Source organism: Megascapheus bottae, chromosome 2 (assembly GCF_031878675.1).
Source record: "Megascapheus bottae isolate mThoBot1 chromosome 2, mThoBot2.hap1, whole genome shotgun sequence".
Classification (NCBI taxonomy): Eukaryota; Metazoa; Chordata; class Mammalia; order Rodentia; family Geomyidae; genus Megascapheus; species Megascapheus bottae.
Genome location: NC_143510.1, coordinates 40,774,110 through 40,793,390, shown reverse-complemented (window position 1 = coordinate 40,793,390; position 19,281 = coordinate 40,774,110). Strand labels below are relative to the sequence as shown.

Genomic DNA, 19,281 nt, shown 5'->3' with positions numbered 1-19,281 from the left:
TCCTTTCTGACAATAGTTTGGCAAGTCTTTCTTTCAATTAAGGAGATATTTCTCTGAATACTCTCATTTTATTCTGCCATGAGAAATTAAGTTACTTTCCAATTGCATTAATAATTCATATTTATCCTATATTGCATAGAATCATCTTCCTGGAATTCACCTACAAAGTCATCTATCTTTTACATTTTCTGCACTCTCCTCCTAGTAGCTGAAGACTACAGAGAAAATTGTATAACTTTCCAGGGCAGCCCTATAAATCTTACCACCAGTTCATAGGCAGATAGTTTCATGTTTCCCTGCTCAGCAATTTTCCTCTCTCTAGGGGAACAATTACATGCACTCTGCACAGCACATGATCCTAATCTTAAGAAAATGGATTGAGTTCTCCCACTTTATAGTTCTTTCTAGTGTCTACATTTTCCCATTATTGTTTTCACTGCCTTAAACTAACTTGGTCTCCAAATCAGATGTACCTATTCCTAAAAGTACAAAAAAAGTACAAGGGGGTGCACAAGAGAATTCTTTTTTTAATTAATAAGTTAATTATTTTTGCCAGTACTGGGACTTGAACTTGGGGCCTGAGTGCTATCTCTGGGCCTTTTTGTATTCAAGACTAGTGCTTTACCACCTGAGCCACAGTGCCACTTCTGGCTAATTGTGAGTAGTTTATTGGAAATTAGAGTCTCACTGGCTTTCTGCCTGCGTAGGAGGCTGAGATTTGAGGATCAAAGTATGAAGCCAGTCTAAGCAGTAAGTACATGAGGCTCTTATCTCTAACCAGCAAAAAGTTGAGACTGGAGGTGTGGCTCAAGTATTCAAGTGCCTGTCTTGACTAAAAAAGCCAAGGGACAGAACTCAGGTCTTGCGTTCAAGTACTGATACTGGCACAAAAACAAAACAAAATCAAAACCAGTAACACCAGATTGAGAAGCAATGTTATGTATTACTGTTAAAGAGAAGTAAATGACTGCCAAAAACACTATTTTGTAAAACTGAGACTGTTGATTTCTTTGTCCTGGATAAAATTAAAAGACTATTACAGGTAAACCAAAATTTTAACAGTATTTAACTGTGTGATTTTATACATGTTTGGAATAATGAAATGGTATTGTTATTTTCAACTCCTTACCCCATGTACCAGGAACATCTATAATAATAACAAATAGTCAACTCAGAATTAATAATACACCCAATTTAATGTTGTCAATAAGGAAACATTCTTTTGAAGGTAGAGGAGTTAATTAAAAACTGAAAAGCCCATCTGCCACATTTAATGACCGAATGCCAATAAAGTTTTACTTCTTTTATATTAACAATTCTTTTTGGAACTTAAAGTATAGTTACATGGTTTTGGTCAATTGTACATTAAGAAAGATAGTTTTATCAACACTTCTATGGAAAATTGTAAAGAAAATCAAATGAAAACATACTGTAACTAAGCTACTAGGATAATCAAATTTAATACTTTTTGTATGACAGTATTTTTTTTGCCAGTCCTGGGTCTTGAATTCAGGGCCTGAGCACTGTCCTTGAACACATTTTACTCAAAGCTAGTGCTCTGTCACTTGAGCTACAGCCCACTTTGGCTTTTACTGTGTATATGGTACCAAGGAATCGAACCCAGGGCTTCACACATGCTAGGCGACCACTCTACCATTAGGCTATGCTCCTAACCCCCTTGTATGACAGTATTATGGTAGGTATCTGGGCTTCTTCATTCAAGGCTTGTGCTCTATCATTTGAACCACATCTCCACATTCAGATTTTTTCTGTTTAATTAGAAATATGAGTCTTAAGGAATTTTCTGCTCATGCTACTTTCAAATTACAATTCTCAGATCTCAGCCTCCTGAGTAAATTAGGATTACAGGTGTGAGCCACCAATACCCAGCCAAATTTAATAGTGTGTGTGTGTGTGTGTGTGTGTGTGTGTGTGTCTGTGTCTGTGTCTGTGTCTGTGTCTTAGGCTTGCACTCAGGGTATCGGTGCTGTCCCTGAGTTTGTTTGCTCAAAGCTACAGCTCTATCATTTCAGCTATAACTTCTCTTCTTGATTTTTTGTGTTTAATTAGAAGAGTCTCATAGACTTACTTTCTCAGACTGGATTTGAACCCATGATCCTCAGTTCTCAACCTCCTATGGAGCTATGATTACATGTGTGAGCCACCAAGGCCTGGCCCAAATGTGACCATATAACATATAACAACTGGATTAAATTCCATGAAATCAAACAAAAGAAAAGAGAGTCACATAACATGTTTTACGTTCGATTACAACTTTTCCTAATTGTGTGTGTGTGTGTGTGTGTGTGTGTGTGTGTGTGTGTGTGTGTGTGTTTGGGCTGGAACTGAGACTTTTCACTCCCACCTGGCTTTTGCTCTCAAGGCTGGAACTCTACCACTTTAGCCATAGCTCTTATTTTTGCTGGTTAATTGGAGTCACATAGACTTCCCTGCTCTGTCTGGCTTCAAAATATGATCCTCAAAACCTCAGCTTCTTGAGTATCTAGGATTATGGGTGCAAACCACTGGTTCCTGATTTATTCCTAAAATATCAAATGGGTAATGAAAAGTAGCAAATCTCATTATTTTTCAGACTTTAATGGATGTATTTAGAGTGAGACAACAGACTTCCTTCAAAATGTCACCACTTGTAATATGTGAAAAATTACATCTTCGGCAACTATTTAAATGAATGATGAATATTTATGTCAGCTCCTAAGTATTTGAGAAGATATATAATTTTACAACACTTTTTTGGGGATGTTTAAGGAAAAAGTTTGTAAACCATTAGTCTAAGCTATTATTATCGCTGCCTCATGGTTACCAAAATATATTCCTATTATTAAACACAAAGTAGAAGAGTGATGGGCGGAAGAGGTAATGAAGAGGACTGAAAAGGGAGCTAAAATTATTATTTCTAAGCCCTTGTATTTGTCTGTGAATTTCCCAATGGACTTACACTATAGAAAAAAAGGAGTTGGGCATCAGTGGCCATGCCTGTAATCCTAGCTACTCAATAGACTGAGGTCTGAGGATACTATGACTAAACAGCCCCGGCAGAAAAGTTCCTGAGACTCTTATCTCCAATTAATCACTAAAAAGTTGGAAACTGAGTTGTAGCTCAACTGGTAGAACATCATCCTTGAATTGAAAAGCTAATCAAGAGAATGAGGCCCTGAGTTCAAATACCAGTACCAGCACAGAAAGATAGATAGACAGACAGACAGAGAGACAGACAGACAGACAGACAGACAGACAGACATAGATAAATAGATAGGGAAAGAAAAGAAAAGAACAGAAGAGAGGAGCAGTATATGTCTTGTTCACCCTTGCCAACTGAATACATGCTGAAGATTATGAAATAAATCAAGACCAAGACAATGATAATACAGATTTTGTTTTGTTTTGTTTTCTAATCTGGGGCTTGAACTCAGAGCCTGAGCACTGTCCCTGAGTTTTATTTTCTCAAGGCACTCTACCACTGAGCCACAGCACCACTTGGCCACTTGTCTGTGTGGTACAAAAGGAATTGAACGCAGGATTTCATGCATTCTAGGCAAGCACTCTACCACTAAGCCACATTCCCAGCCCTGAAAGTAGTCTCTTGATGGCATAGATCCAACCATGGTTTGTTTTGAGCCATGTTTGGTTATTTGAGTGAGTTTCCCACTAACTTCTATATTGGTGAGGTTCATGAACCAATTTTTCTGTGTAACACTTTGGTTTATCCACCAAAAAATAGAGAGCTATTTCTTTCATTTCAATTCCATTGCAGTGGTTTTGTCCACTTGAGCATAAACCATTAGAAGGCTTTCTACTTCTGTTTTCCCCTTCCCTCTTACAGTCAACTGTTTCTAATATTCCAGATTGTTGGTTTTTTTCTTTTTGTGTGTGTACATACTGAGGCTTGAACTAAGAGCCTCATGCTCTCCCTTAGCATTTTTTGTTTGTTTTCCAGTCCTGGGGCTAGAGCTCAGGGCCTGAGCACTGTCCTTGGGCTTTCTCAAGGCTAGAGCCTTGAACCTCAGCACCACTTCCGGCTTTTTTCTATATATGTGGTACCGAGGAATCAAACCCAGTATTTGTGCATGCAAGGCAAGCACTTTACCACTAGGCCAAATTCCTGGCTCTCCCTTAGCTTTTTAACTCAAGCTGGTACTTTAACAGTTAAGCCACAGTTCCACTTCTGGCTTTTTGCTAATTAATTGGAAATAAGAGTTTTTTAGCTATGTCTGCCTCAACTGGTTTGGATTCTCCATTCTCAGATATCAGCTTCCTGTACAGCTGGGATTACAGGCATGAAATACCAGCACCTTTTCTTATGTTCAATTCTTTCCATCTTAAATTCACTCTGCTCAAGTCCTATTGTTTCTGGTAGCAAAACCTAAGGCAAAACCCATCATGAAATTCTAAAACTTAATATCCTTGCTATTTTCCCCACTAGAGAGGAACAGAAATACTAAGAAGATGTTATGTATATAAGTAAATTTGAAGACATGGTAATGTTCATATAAGTCCAGAAGGAAAAGAAATATATTCCTAAAAGTCATTTTTGGGAGGAAATCTTAGTACATTTTAAGATCATTTAAAATCTCACAGGTATTAGATCAGATTGTTCCAGAAAAGAAAATTACAAATAAAAAAGTGCCTTTAGGAAAAAAATAACTCAGAGACTTCAAAACATTGATTTAGAGGTTTATGAAAATTAATAACAGAAAAATTTGATAGTGCTTGGGAAATTCTAAGACCAGAAAGAATATAGTGGTCCTTGAAGTTTATAAAATTGCCTTTAAAAAGCAGAGAAGATTTTTGTCAGAGGCATAAGAACAAGGAATTAATAGACATGTAATAAATTGCCCAGGTAATAAATTGCCCAGACACTGAGATGGACTGTAAAACAATAATAATGCCCACCCACATTACCTATTTTATCAAGTTCATTTCAGATCTTGAAAAAAAGGTTATGTGACATGAATTTTAGTGGCCTCTTGATTCTGCAAATATTAGAACTGAGAAAATGGGCCATTACACATTGACAGAATATGGTGCTAAAAATAAAGATGGCACACATAGTTCTTGAAATACTAATAAATGTTTTTAGATGAATAACTGGTATCTAGGAAATCTGATTTTTAACAAAAATTGGAAAGCAACAGCCCCACCACATCCTAGCTAAGCTGGCAAAAATGAATTGAGTATTTACTGATCAACTTCAAATATTTACAGATCTACCTTTTCTAAACCAGTCTTCCCCCTGATATACAATAACAAGAAAAACCCCTTTTATGCCACCCTTAACTAAACCTGAGGAAAATAACTCGTGTGTAACAGCTTTGTAGATGTAATTTTGAGTACTTAATTTGCTAACTAGACTACCCCAAAGGAAATTAAGAATGTTTTAAAAAGATGTTCCAGAGAATTCCCAAAATGTAGATAGATACGGTTTTGTTCACCAAGACAAGCATATACATAAGCATGCACATACAAGTACACATAATGTATAAGTGCAGGCATGCATACATTTTTTGTATGTGCATGGTACTGAGGGCTTTAACTCAACCTCTCAGCTTTACTAACTTGGTGCTGAGTTCCCTGAGCCATGTCTGTAGTCCTGTTTTTCCATGACTATTAGGATACAATAAGCCTGAACCAGAATCCACCACCTATGCTGTGCCTGCTGTCGGCTTCCTGAGATCACTGGAGTCATAGATCCCACACCACGAAATCCAGTTTCCCTCTATGAAGAAAAAAGTCCCAGCAACTTTTACCTCTAGCCTGGCCTAGCACTGCAGTCCTCCCAATCACTGTTTCCCTGTAGCTTGGATAGACAGGCATGTGCCCAACTATGGGGTGAAAAGTGGGGATTGTCAATGTTAGTGCATAGGCTAGCCTCAAACTGGTAACCTCTTATCCTCAGCCAGTCAAGTAGCTGTGGTTACATGTGTGAGCCTCCAGTACCCAGCACATGCATATGATTTTTAAAGGTAGGAATTTCTTTTCCTGTGTATTGAAGAAAAAAATAAAGCAAGAAGAACAGGAGAAAAAAAATATATATATATGCAACCTAGGTCAGAGCTCCACACCTCACTTTTAAACTGATTTCTATTCATGTGTGTTTTAATGTTCAGGGCCTCTGACTAAGAGTTCAATACTAAGAGAGATTCATTTTTTCTATCACTATTAGGCCATGCCAAGAGTTTGGGAACATCTGTGTAGCAAATCAAGGATTCATTACATAGTATGTCTAATCCCAATCAGAATCCCAGCAAGAATATTTCCATTCTGTATCCTAAAGTCTACGAGTTGTGTGGATGAGGTAACTCGTTACTCAAGACCAATGAGTGGACAAAACCACCAATCCTGAATCCATTTTATGCTGAACAAACTGTATTTTCAGATTTACAAGGCCAAACATGATATACTGAGCAAAGGTTATTTTTTAAATAATTGTACAAAGGGTTTCAAGTCAACACATCAATTTATGAGCGCAATACATCTTGATCAATGTCACCCTTCCATCATTCTTCCCAATCTCACTCAACCCCACCCATTTCCTTAATTATCCTACTTTTCTTTTCACACATATGCACTGTATATTATGATTGTTATACCCCTTCCCTTTGGCCTCCTCTGTACTACGAACAAAATTTACAGCTTTTCTTTTGTTAGACTGTTAGTTGTTCAAAGGAGTCACACCATTGGAATCCTCCCCTGCATATACCATACTTGAATTAATAAATTTGTATATATATGCGTATGACCCTGTACATGTCTAAATATGTATATATATATACATTTATAAGTTAGACTGAATGGTGTTTGAATCCTCAAATTAAAGATGAATAAATAAGACTGGAAAATTTAGTTGTTGATTACATTTTGATTAGATTTAGATGAGAGAATTGGCTTTGATTTTGTCTAGAAATAATAGAAAAGTCAATAAGTAGCCTTATCCATACCTCCTCAAACAATTAAAACAACCTTTCGTATCCATTATATATCTGCACCAGCTCTAAGCTTACCAATAGATGAGAATTACAAAAGTTACACTAGTTATTCATACAGCCAGCCAACTTGCCCAAGACATTACTGTCATCACTGACTAAGTTTGATGATGTCAGCAGAAGTAAAAACAATAGAAGTCTCAGATTGGCTCCTCATCTGCTGAAGAGCTTTTTCTTTACATACAAAGAATCATTAAGGGGTGGTTAATAATCCATTGTGCTGTGTAACACATAAAGAAATAAAGCCAGCCTTGTGGCTCACATCTGTAATCCTAGCTAGTCAGGAGGCTGAGATGTGAGAATCAAGGTTTGAAGTCAGCCCAGATAGAAAAGACCCTGAGACTCTTAACTCCAATTAACCAGCAAAAAGCCAGAATTAGAAGTGTAGCTCAAGTGGTAGAATGCCAGTCTTGAGTGAAAAAGACAAGGAGAGCTCAAGGCTCTGAGTTCAAACTCTAGTACTGGCACAAAAGAAAAATTCTATTAAAATATAACTCTAACAGAGAATTGATCTAAAGACATAGGCTATTTCTTGTGGTAATAGAAAACGCAGAAAGAAAGTAACTATATTTTGGAGGTTTTTTTGCATTTAAAAACTTTAAAAGAATTACTGAGCCAATGAATTGTGTACTAGCCTCCCAAATGATTAAAATATGACATTTATTTAAAATCAACGAAAGTTTGGCAATCATGCTTTCCTGCAAAGGTTTCATCCAAATATATCTTTGTAAATATTAGTCTTTGTTCTCTCTTTTCTAGCAAAGTATTCTGGCACAAATAACCACTTTCTCAGTACCTTTATTATTTTTTTATTTGGTTTTACTTCTTATGGAAAATCCCCATAAATTTGATATCTTCAACAAATTCCAAAATAATTATATTTCAAACCATGTGTTAAGAATATACTGGGAAGCTGGGTATGGTAGTTCAGGCCTATAATCCTAGCTACTCAGGAGAGATCTGAGGATCAAGGTTCAAAGCCAGCCTGTGCACAAAAGGATCTGACACTCATGTCCAATTAACCTCTAGAAAACGGGAAGTGGGGCTTGGCTCAAGGGTAGGGTAGTAGCCTTGGGCTGAAGAGCTCAGGGACACTGCCCAGGCATAGGGCAGTAGCCTTGAGCTGAAGGGCTCAAGGACAGCACCCAGGTGCCAAGTTCAAGCCCCATGATGCACAAGAAAAAAGAAGAAAAAGAAGAAGAAGAAGAAGAAGAAGAAGAAGAAGAAGAAGAAGAAGAAGAAGAAGAAGAGGAGGAGGAGGAGGAGGAGGAGGAGGAGGAGGAGGAGGAGGAGGAGGAGGAGGGGAAAGGGAAGGGGAAGGAAAAGGGAAGGGGAAGGGGAGGAGGAGGAGGAGAAGGAAGAAGAGGAAGAAGAAGAAGATACTGAGGACTGGGCACTGATGGCTCACACCTGTAATCCTAGCTTCTCAGTAGGCTGAGATCTGAGGATCACAGTTCAAAGCCAGCCCAGGAATGAAAGACCATGAGACTCTTATCTCTAATTAACCACTGCAAGTGGCGCTGTGGCTCTAGTAGAGTGGTAGCTTTGAGCTGAATTGCTCAGTGACAATGCTCAGGCCCAGACTTCAAGCTCCACAACAGAACAAAAAAAAAGGCTACATAAACCTAGACCTGATAGTTTACACCTGTAAGCTTAGCTTTTCAGGAGGCTGAGATCTGAGGATCAAGTTTCAAAGCCAGCCTACACAGGCAAATCCAAGAGACTCTCCAACTAAGTACAAAAAGCCAGAAGCAGAGATATGGCTCAAGTGGTAGAATAATGGTCTTGAGTGAAAAAGCTAAGGTTTGGTTTTGTTTTGTTTTGTTTTCCCAGCTCCCCAGTCCTGAGTTCAAGCTTCGGTATGGACAAGATTTTAGGAAATTACACTGGTTTCCTAAATATGTTATCGTTACCACTTTCTTATTGTAATCTACTTCACTATAACTATTAAATTATGTAAGTCAAGCAGCCCACATTAGCATTGTTCATATCAAATACTTACCAATATTTTAATGATCATGCCAATTAATAAGTTAATGCTGAAGAGAAGTAGCATAGCATTGTTCTCATGAAGACTGAAAGCATATAAATATTATTTAAAATAATTTAAGTCCTCATGCCAGAAATCTTAGCCACTTGGGAGCCTCATAGCTACAGGATCTAGGTTCAAAACCAACCCAGGGGACTGGGAACTTGGTCTAGTGGTAGAGTGCCTACCTAGCATGCACGAAGACCAGGGTTCAATTCCTAGGTACCACATATATAGAAAAAAAAGCCAGAAGTGGTGTTGAGGCTCCAGTGGTAGAGCACTAGCCTTGAGAAAGTCCAAGGACAGTGCCCAGACCCTGAGCTCAAAGCCAGGACTGGCAAAAAAACAAAAAAAACAAAAAAACAAAAAAACAAAAAAAAAACCAACCCAGGCAGAAAAGTAGTCAAGATTCCATCTCCAAAAATAACCAGCGGGAGGCAGGCATGGAGCTGTAACTCAAGAAATAGAGCATTTTGGGAGAGTAAAGGAAGGCACAAAAATGGAGGGACAAAAGGTGAACAAATTCAACAGTGGCACTAGATACTATGTGGAAAATGAACTGTACAGCTTGTGGGTGGTGAATGGGAGGGAAAAACTGGGAGAGAATGAGGGAAGGGGTGACATTGTCCAAAATGAAATGGACTCTTTATCTAATTCATATAAGTATAACCCCACTATACATCATCTTTACAATAGCAGTTTTTAAAACTTTTCAAGAGAAATAAACTAATATTTTTAAAAAGAAAGAAATAGAGCACCAGCCATTAACTAACAAGGTGAGCGAGCATAAGGCCAGAGTTCAAACCTCAGTACCATCAAAAAAGACTAAATTAAATAATGTAAGGTGTAAATCAAAGGAAAAAAATGCTTTCTACCATTCTTATGTACTTGCTAAGGAATTCAAGAGCGCTCATAATAACTATTCCTTTCATTAGTGGCCCATCTAATTTACCTTGTGGCTGCCTACTAAGCCCATTCTTCAACAGATCTTCCTGCCTATCACCCCATGTCTGTCCTGCCAAATAATATATCATTTTCCATCTGTTTAAAGTCCATGTTCTTTCTGGCACAGTTCCGCCTCCGGCTTCTCTCCCAGCCACCTACCTTGCTACCCTTCCATCTGCTAGAATGACTAACTTCTCTTCTAACCTATTCCCAAACTAAATGGTGGCCAATTTTACCCTTTAGCTGATTAGAAATTTGTATCTTGAGGCCAGGAGTTTGGCCTAGTGGTAGAGTGCTTGCCTTGCATGCACAAATACCCGGGTTCAATTCCTTGGTACCACATATATAGAAAAAAGCCGGAAGTGGTGCTGAGGCTCAAGTGATAGAGCTCTAGCCTTGAGAAAGTCCAAGGACAGTGCTCAGGCCCTGAGCTCAAGCCCAGGACTGGCAAAAAAAAAAAGGAAAGAAAAGAAAAGAAATTTATATATTAAAGGGCTATTCTAATTGTAATACTAACTTAGCATACAATCTCAGAAAAGAGAAAGAAAAGTTAAAGGACATAAAAGTTAAACATATATTTAATGTATGAAAGCTTCTATGTCTTTAAGTCACTTACTCTTCTTTCAAGGATGATGTTTAGATATGGACAGTACCACCATATAACCACTGTTTTTTGGTAGATGTTCTTCAGAGCCTTACTTTTTGGTTTTCTTAAATTTTTATTTATATTTTTTAATGTGCCAGCATTAGGCTTAAACTCGGAACCTGAGCACTGTCCCTTCATTCTTTGGCTCAAGGCTGATGTTCTATCGCTTGAGCCACAGTTCCATATCTGGATGTTTAGTGATTAATTGCAGGTAAGAGTTTCATACTTTCCTGCCCAGACTGGCTTCGAACCACGACCCTAAGATCTCAGCCACCTGGGTAGCCAGAATAAAAAGCCACTGGCTTTTTATTTAACTGTGCTTGGTTCACTGTTACAAAGTTTTTATTCGCTGATTAGCATCAACCTTTTCTTAAGCTCCACATTCTCAAGATAGTCCAACTCAACTTTGTAGACTTAATATAGCAGAGAAATACATGTATTTGTCAGTCTTTGAACTCAGGGCCTGGGCACTGTCCTTGAGCTTCCTTAAGGTTAGAGCTCTACCACCTGAGCCATGGCACCACTTCTGGCTTTTTCTGTCTATGTGGTAACAAGGACTCTAACCTAGGGCTTCATACATGCTAGGAAAACTTCACCACGAGGCCACAGTCTTGGCCATAAATATTTTTTAATTAGAATATATCCTTAGTTATCTATTGGACATCAAAGATATTACATAAACACTAACATTTAGTAACTGCAATTTCAGTTTTTGGATATGTTGTGCCTGTCCTGGGTCTTGAAATCAGGTGCTGGGCACTGTCCCTGAGCTTTCTGTGCTCAAATCTAGCACTCTACCACTTGAGCCATAGCTCTACTTTCAGCTTTTTCTGGTAGTTTATTGGAGATAAGTAGACTTTTTTTCTCCATTCTGGCTTCTAATCACAATCCTTAGATTTCAGTCTCCTGAGTAGCTAGGATTACAGGCATGAGCCATAGGTACCTGGCTCCACTCTTTTTTTGTTAATCCCCTTGAGATTTGTACTCAGTGTTCTGTGCTCACTTGACATTTTCTCTAATGGCTGGCTCTTTATCACCCCTACTACTAGCTTTTTGGTGGTTGGCTTGAAGCCTCCATCCTCAGATCTCAGCCTCCTGAATTACAGACATGAGTTACCAGTGCCTGCCTCATTGCTTCTTAATATCTTTCTACTCCCCAAAGAAGCCATTGCACAATAAAAATGTATTTTTAAGGATCTTGTGTGGTTTTGCCAGACTCTCTAGTTCAGTATATTCAAAATCATGATGGCCCTGTGCTTTCGGGAGAAAGAAATAATTCAAAAACCAAGCAGTAACCAGTGGTCGGCTGAAATATTTGGTACAAGTCATAAAAGACATGAGACCCATGCTCAAAATTTTTAAATGAGTTTGGGAAGAGGAATGGCCATAGAAATCCTCAAAAGGAAAATTCTACAAATCTACTAGAATGGAGGATTAAGTGGGTGTGGCTGAGAATAAACTCAATAGCGTAGATTCTTAAGACTTCCTCTGCCAGAATCAACTTTGTGTTACAGATTCATTTTTGAAACATTTTCCGCAAATTTATAAAGCCTAAAACTCATCAGGACTATTGACAAAAAAAATATATCCAGGGCATTTTCATATCATGCAAATATAAACTCTAACCACTTACATGTTTGGAATATATTGTTATAACCCATAACTTTCCCACAATCTTAGTTAAATTATTGTTTATACAGTTTTCCACTTAGATTTTTATATTGATTTTAAGAGTCATAATGTATATCAACTACAGTATGTATTTTTTCTTTCTACTTACATTTGATGTGTCACTATTTTTCCTTCCTTTCACTTTTCTTTCCATTCTTTGTGTTTTATCTCTTGTAAAATACTTTTGATCTCCATTTAAACAATACCTTGCCTCAATAATCACCAATCAAAGCCATTTTTGTAGCATACTTCTGTTAATATTTAAGTACACCCCCAAAAAGTATATAGAAATTTCCCAAACATTATTTAAAATAGGATAGGGAAGGGATGGAAACGAGATTTGGGGAGGAAGTGGGGGAAAGAAAATGGGTATAAAAACATGAGAAAGGGTGGCAAGTTTGTGAAGTAATGCACCTTCTTTCTGGAAAATATAATGCAACTCTTCTATTAATTACAATAAAAATATATTACAAAAAGAAATTTCACAAACAACTCAGAAACAAAATAGTGTAAAATAATAGAGCTTTGAAAATTCCCAATTAAAAGAGAGATAGATACATCAACAACAAATTTTAAAGAACCGCCTATCATTTAATTTTTTCATTGTTATTTCATTATCAAAATCATTTTTTGGTGTTTCACCTTATTTATTTCAAGGTTGAAACTCAAAAATTTGGGCCGGGAGTGTGGCCTAGTGGTAGAGTGCTTGCCTAGCATGCACGAAGACCCGGGTTCAATTCCTTGGTACCACATACATAGAAAAAAGCCAGAAGTGGTGCTAAGGCTCAAGTGGTAGAGCTCTAGCCTTGAGAAAGTCTAAGGACAGTGCTGAGACCCTGAGCTCAAGCCCAAGACTGGAAAAAAAAAAAATCTCATTAATTTCTTGATAGTTTCTCCCAAGTAGTTGACTAGGGGATTAACTATAACAGTGGGAAATTGGGACCAAACATGTCCTAGGATCCTCATATGACCTGGGATTATCAACCTATCATTTATCTATTATCTATCTATCATCTATCTCTGCCTATCAATCATCTATCTACAACTATCATTTATTTATTTCCCTGTTATCTATCATCTATATATATATCTTACAATACCTGCCATCTTTCAAGTATTTATCTATGATTGATCTGTAATTATTACTTATATATCTTTCTGTTATCTGTCATCTACCAAGTCTACAAATATTCTGATCATCACTCAACTATCATACCTTTCTATCATCTATCTGTCTACGTATCTATCATCTGTCTATCTTTATCTACGAAGTATTTTAGATAAGATGAATTAATGGCTTGGGTTGAGACTAGCAGTGCTGCACAAATTCTTGGGCTTACACTATCTCCCCCAAGCCATTACATTAATTTCACTGCTGTATCTTGTCACTCAGCATGGAGCTTTTACTCTCCTACTGTCACCTCAACAAGATAAAACAAGTAGTGCTGCCATTAAACTCATTATCAAAATTTAGCACATGTCATTAGGCAGTAAATACCCTTAAACTTTCAGGCCCCCTGCTTCCATCCTTCCTCTTTTTCTTTTAGATTCTATTTGTCTTGTCTAGCACTTAATGGGCCACCTCAGTCAGAAAGTATTTGAGCCCCCATACTCACCATGACTCAGCAGCTCGACACTCCTGTCACACAGGCAGTTACTTCTCCCTCCTGGCTCTCCTTTCCCGGGTTTCAGTTCCCCACTCCCCCCATACCTGATTATCTTCGAAGACTTAAACACATTAGACAATGCTGAGAATTCTGTGCCACAGCACCACCAGGCAGCTGACAGGAAACCCAAGTGATGTAGTAGCACTCAAGCAGAATTGAAATGCACTGTGAAATGCTGGAGAACTGGCTTTCCTGTGCTCTTCTCAATGATCCACCCACCCACCTTTTTTCTTCCTTCCTTCCTTCCTTCCTTCCTTCCTTCCTTCCTTCTTTCCTTCCTTCCCTACCTCCCTTGCTCCTTCCTTCCTTCTCACCCCTTTTCCTCCCTCCCTCCCTCCCTCCTTCTTTCCTTCACTCTCTCCCTCTCTTCTTTCATCCTTCCTTCCCTCCCTTTTTTCTTCCATACCTCCTTCTTTCCCTCCCTCCCTTCCTTCCTTCCCTTCTTTTGTCCTTCCCTCTTTCCCTTCCCCCTTCCTTCCCTCCCTTTCTGCTTCCTCATTCCTTCTTTCCTTCCCTCCCTTCCTTTCTTTCCTTCTTTTCTTCCTCTCTTTCCTTTCTCACTCTCATAAAATGATGAATATTGTATAAAACATATTTGGCTTTGTCTATTGTTGGTTTTTGACCGATGGTTTGCAAGCATACTTTTCAAACTTTGTATCTATAAACCTACTTATGGAAATAGGCATATATGTATTGTTACTTATAAAATTTTAATTCTCTATTATAGTATGTATATATACATAGCCATATGTTTATGCACATTCACTGATAATATAAAATGCTAAAAATCATCCTTAAAGAATTTTCCCACAAGTAAAATATCTTACTGGATATTTGCTAATGCTACCTTCACATCCTAAAGAGATATTTAGGAATTCATAGTGTGCTTAATGTCATTTGTGAAATTATTATTCTATACTATTTAAGCAAGCGGCTTAATTCACAAGACCTCTGACCAATATAGTGGCATAGTACTATATTTTCCAGTTTGCTGGGCTTTAGCAAATTCTCTTCCATCGTGGGTTCTCCAACTGGATAAATTGATTTTTATGACAAGGAAGGAATTTCCTCCTGCCATCTATCCATTTATTTAGGAATAAGAAATTCTCATATGAAGAAAAAACAAACAGCAAAATAGACACGAGATACACAACACACACACACACACACACACACACACACACACACACACACACACACACACACAAAACCACTCCAGGTAAAAGTCAAACTGCTTAGTTTCTGACAAGGTCTTCCCTCAAGGACAGGTTAGTCCAAATTGTTTGAATTCCATCTACTCAATTTGTATGCAATACAGTCTGAGTTTGAAAGCCTGGTGTCTCGGCTCTCCTTTTGGGAGAAGAATTGAACATTAAGGATTTCTAGCAAGCATTCTTCATTTGAATCTGAAAATGTTGACATGAAGGACATAATGATAGCCCAGCCCTACAAAAACTTCACCAGGAGGTAATTTTCACTCCTCTGTTAGGCTTAGTGCTGCTCCTCCCTCTCCAATGGCAGTCTCCCATCAATTCAAGACACAGCTGGAGTTCCTGTGCATTCTTGAAAAGCTTTTACATGCAAAATAAAATACCTCAAGATACAATTCAGTTTGTTGGATAAATAAAGTCACCTTCTATGAATGTATAACAATGGAAAGTGCTTCCTATGACAATGCTATAGCAAATCATCACATTACAAATATATCTTACTGTAGCTGAATCTGCATTATCCGATAACAGCACATTCTGTTTACCATTCCCTAACCTAGAGAGGGTGAAAACCCTTGGACTTACCTCATCTATTGGACTAGCTGCAGTTCCGTTCTGGGTATAATATCTATTGCAAATTGTCCATTTGAATAAATGCAGGGCCAACTTTGCCACAATCCACCTCTCTCCTGCAGCAGAAAGCAAGTTAAAAGGACTTCAAGCTGTGACCTCAGAGACAGGCGCAGCCGCTCCCATCCTTCAACCAACCTTCTGGGGAGAGCAGGTTAGCAGGATTGCCACACAATCACACTTTCAAAGAAAATCACTCTGGGTTGTGAGGCTGGGAATTTACATCTTCCAAATTTGGCTGGCTGGAGTCAATGCTGCCTCTATACCTGCAAATATTCAGCATTGCACTGCAGTCACATAATGCAAGAAACTCTCTGAGCTGACTCCACAAACCGTCATTCTGTGTGGAGATGAGAGAATGAGCACAGCATGCATAATTCATGCACTGAAATATCTTCAATGCACGTCCTGTGGCTGCTCTTCTAGCCAGTAATGGGCTATTGATCACCTCATTCCTAAGACAATCACAGAGCCCCGATTGGTTTATTTCTACAAATAAAATGACGATCGAAATCAAAAGCCTCCACCCCTGCAGCAGCCACTCACATAAAACGCTCCCAGAGATGAGAAGAAGATATTTGCATACTGCAGGATGTTTAAACTGGAGCTTATCGGCAGAAATGCTACAGCATGGGTTGTATGCAGAAGATGGACTGCCTGCGAGCTCAAGATGACTAAGTCACATTATAAATAGGATACAGAAGGTGTGGGTTTGTCCCCCCCCCCCAGGCTACCATTTCAGGAACATCAACAAGGATAAATGAAAATTAATAGAAGAAGAGTGAGAATTAGACAGACAGACACAGAGAAATAGAGAAATAGGTGGCTGTAAAACATTAGATTTTGGGGGGAGGGTCTGGCTCATTCAAATAATCTTTCTTAGAACAGTTTAATTTTAAACTAGTTAAAAATAGTCCCTTTGTTTAAAAAAAATCAGCAAATTCAGGGTGCATGTGGCTCACACCTATAATCCTAGCTAATTCAAGAGGCTGAGATCTGAGGATCTCAGTTTGAACCCATGAAAATGTGAGAGAATAAGATGATTGAGAGGGTGGGGGGAGGGAAATGGGGACAAAATCATGAGAAGGGGTATCAATGTTTGAGAAGTAATGCACCTACTACATGATGAATGTAGATATAACCCTCCTCTATACATTATCCCAACAACAATTTAAACAAAAAAAAGCCAGAAGTAGAGCTATAGTATAAATGGGAGAACAGCCTTCGGGGTGAGGTGGGGGAAGGAAGCTGCTCAGGGACAACACTTAAGTTCTGAGTTCATGATACAATTAAAGTTCTTTTTTTCTTTTCTTTTCTTTTTTTTTTTTTAGGTGGGAGACCAGGACTTAAACTTGGTACCTGACACTTTGGCCCATTGGTTAACACTCTACAACTGAGCCATGTCTCCAACCCCAAATTAAACTTATTTTTAAAATCATCATAATATATAGATGTGATTGTGAATAAGCTCTCTTTTTTTCTGGCTATGTCCTAGGTTCTGAGCTTGCTTTCTCTTAGAATTTAAGCCTTTGCCATCCCTGACTGGGAAAAGCAAGGTTTAAAACCAAAGGCACAAATAAGGATTCTAATATCCACCAAGGGAACACTGATAGCACTTTGAGATGTTATTATAGTTTTAGCAGAAACATTATAGGTGAAGACCTATGTGAAAGAAACAATGCACATATACAGAGATAATCTATAAAAACATAGTATGGCATAAGAACAATAATGAAAACAGTAAATCCCCAAAGAAAAAAGAGGCAGTGAATAAGCTTTGAGTGAAAATGATGGAAAAATAAAAATCATATCAGATAAAACAAATCTAAAGCTGTAATACCCAATTTCCATATTCTAAAAGTATGGCTATTCCTGAGGAAAAAAACCACTTAGTGGCCTTATCAAATGGCTGGAAACCAGAGATGGTCACTTTAGCCCATTTGCTCTCTTTCCAATATTTTGAATTTATAATGTATGGCTAAATAGAGCAAATGTGATAGAGTCAATAAGACAAATCAAAACTTGGGTATATATCAAAACATATATAAATATGTGGTATCTATAAATCTGTATAAGCATCTATCTTAACGCTACTGTCATTTGAAAAAATGCATGCTTTCCCTCAATAAAAGAAAGAATAATTCCAAGCACTGGTGGCTCATGCCTGCAATCCTATGTGGAGCACATCACATCAGGGAAATGGAAACCTATATGCTGTAGAAAAGGAGACCTACTCGTGGCCCAGTTCTCACTTCCTGGTCTTGGGACCACACCTGGCTGAGATGGTGATGGCTGCCTGGTTGGAAGGCAGAAGGCATAGCTGTGTTTGTGATATAAAATATGGCCACCTCTGGGATAGGCCCCAACCCTTCCGCCCTCTTGGACAGCACATGATTCCCCTTCTTTACCTATAGTGAGAGTAAACACGTGGACTTCACTCTGCCCACCTTTGTGCTGATAGGCTCCTGCAGCCTATATTAGCTGAATGTACTTTCTCAGTAAACAAGCTCCGGCCTTGACGGTCTCCCTGACTCCTCTGATTGTCCTCCAGTGAGGGAGGGCTGGGAGGGGGCAGTCAGTCTGTCCTCTCCTTTCTCAGCTAGTCTTGGTCGGGCTATCCCTCTTGCAGGTTGGAGGGACCAAGGACTAAAAACCCCGACAATCCTAGTTTCTCAAAAGGCCAAAATCTGAGGATCGCAGTTCAAAGTCAGCCTGGGCAAGAAAGCCCTATCTCCAATGAATCATCAAAAAACTGGAAATAGAAACATGGCTCCGGTAGTAGAGCACCAGCTTTGAGGGGGGAAAAAACAACTAATGGAGAACACCCAAGCCCTGATTTAAAGCCTCAGTATTGGGAAAGAGGTGGGCAGGCAGACTGGGTGTAGGGCAGGTGGGTGGGAAGGAAGAGAGGAGGGAGGATGAAGAGAGGGAGGGAGCAAGAGGAAGGGAAAAGAAAGAAAGAAAGAAAATCACAAAAAATTGGATAACAAATTCAATTTACCCAAGTTTGAATGTTTTTGAGTTCAAGGAATAAAGACTCTACATTATATTTTGTTCTCTGGGACTGAAGACATTCTAGATTCTCTATATGTGTTCCATCAATAGCTAGACCTTTTTATTTATTTTATTTTGTGTGTGCCAATACTTGGGCTTGAAATCAAGGCTTCATGATTTCTCTTAGCTTTTTCCACTCAAGACTTGCACTTTATTATTTGAGCCACATCTCCACATCTGCTTTTTTCTGGTTAACTTAAGGTTGGAGTTTTCCTCTTGAATTTGTTTGCTTGAGCTGATTTCAGATCTCCAACCTCAGATCTCAGCTTCCTGCGTAGCTAAAATTGCAGCCATGAGACACCTGGCTTTAATTATATATTTAAAAAGATTTACTGTATACTTTCTTTTTTCACTTTTATTTTGCCAGTCCTAGGGCTTGAACATAGGGCCTGGACACTGTCTTGAGCTTTTTCAAGGCTAGAGT

The 19,281-nt window shown here is 38.5% G+C and overlaps 1 long non-coding RNA gene across 2 annotated transcripts in view; it reads right to left on the bottom strand.

The window, feature by feature from the left end:
* Positions 1–19,281, bottom strand: part of LOC150066703 (uncharacterized) — a 143,904-nt gene that overhangs the window by 19,656 nt on the left and 104,967 nt on the right. Inside the window, exon 3 of one of the 2 annotated variants that reach the window (XR_016533578.1) lies at positions 15,759–15,862. The exons of the other annotated variant lie outside the window; for it this stretch is intronic. This is a non-coding gene — a long non-coding RNA (uncharacterized LOC150066703). The remainder of the gene's footprint in view (positions 1–15,758; positions 15,863–19,281) is intronic. 2 annotated transcript variants of the gene reach the window in all.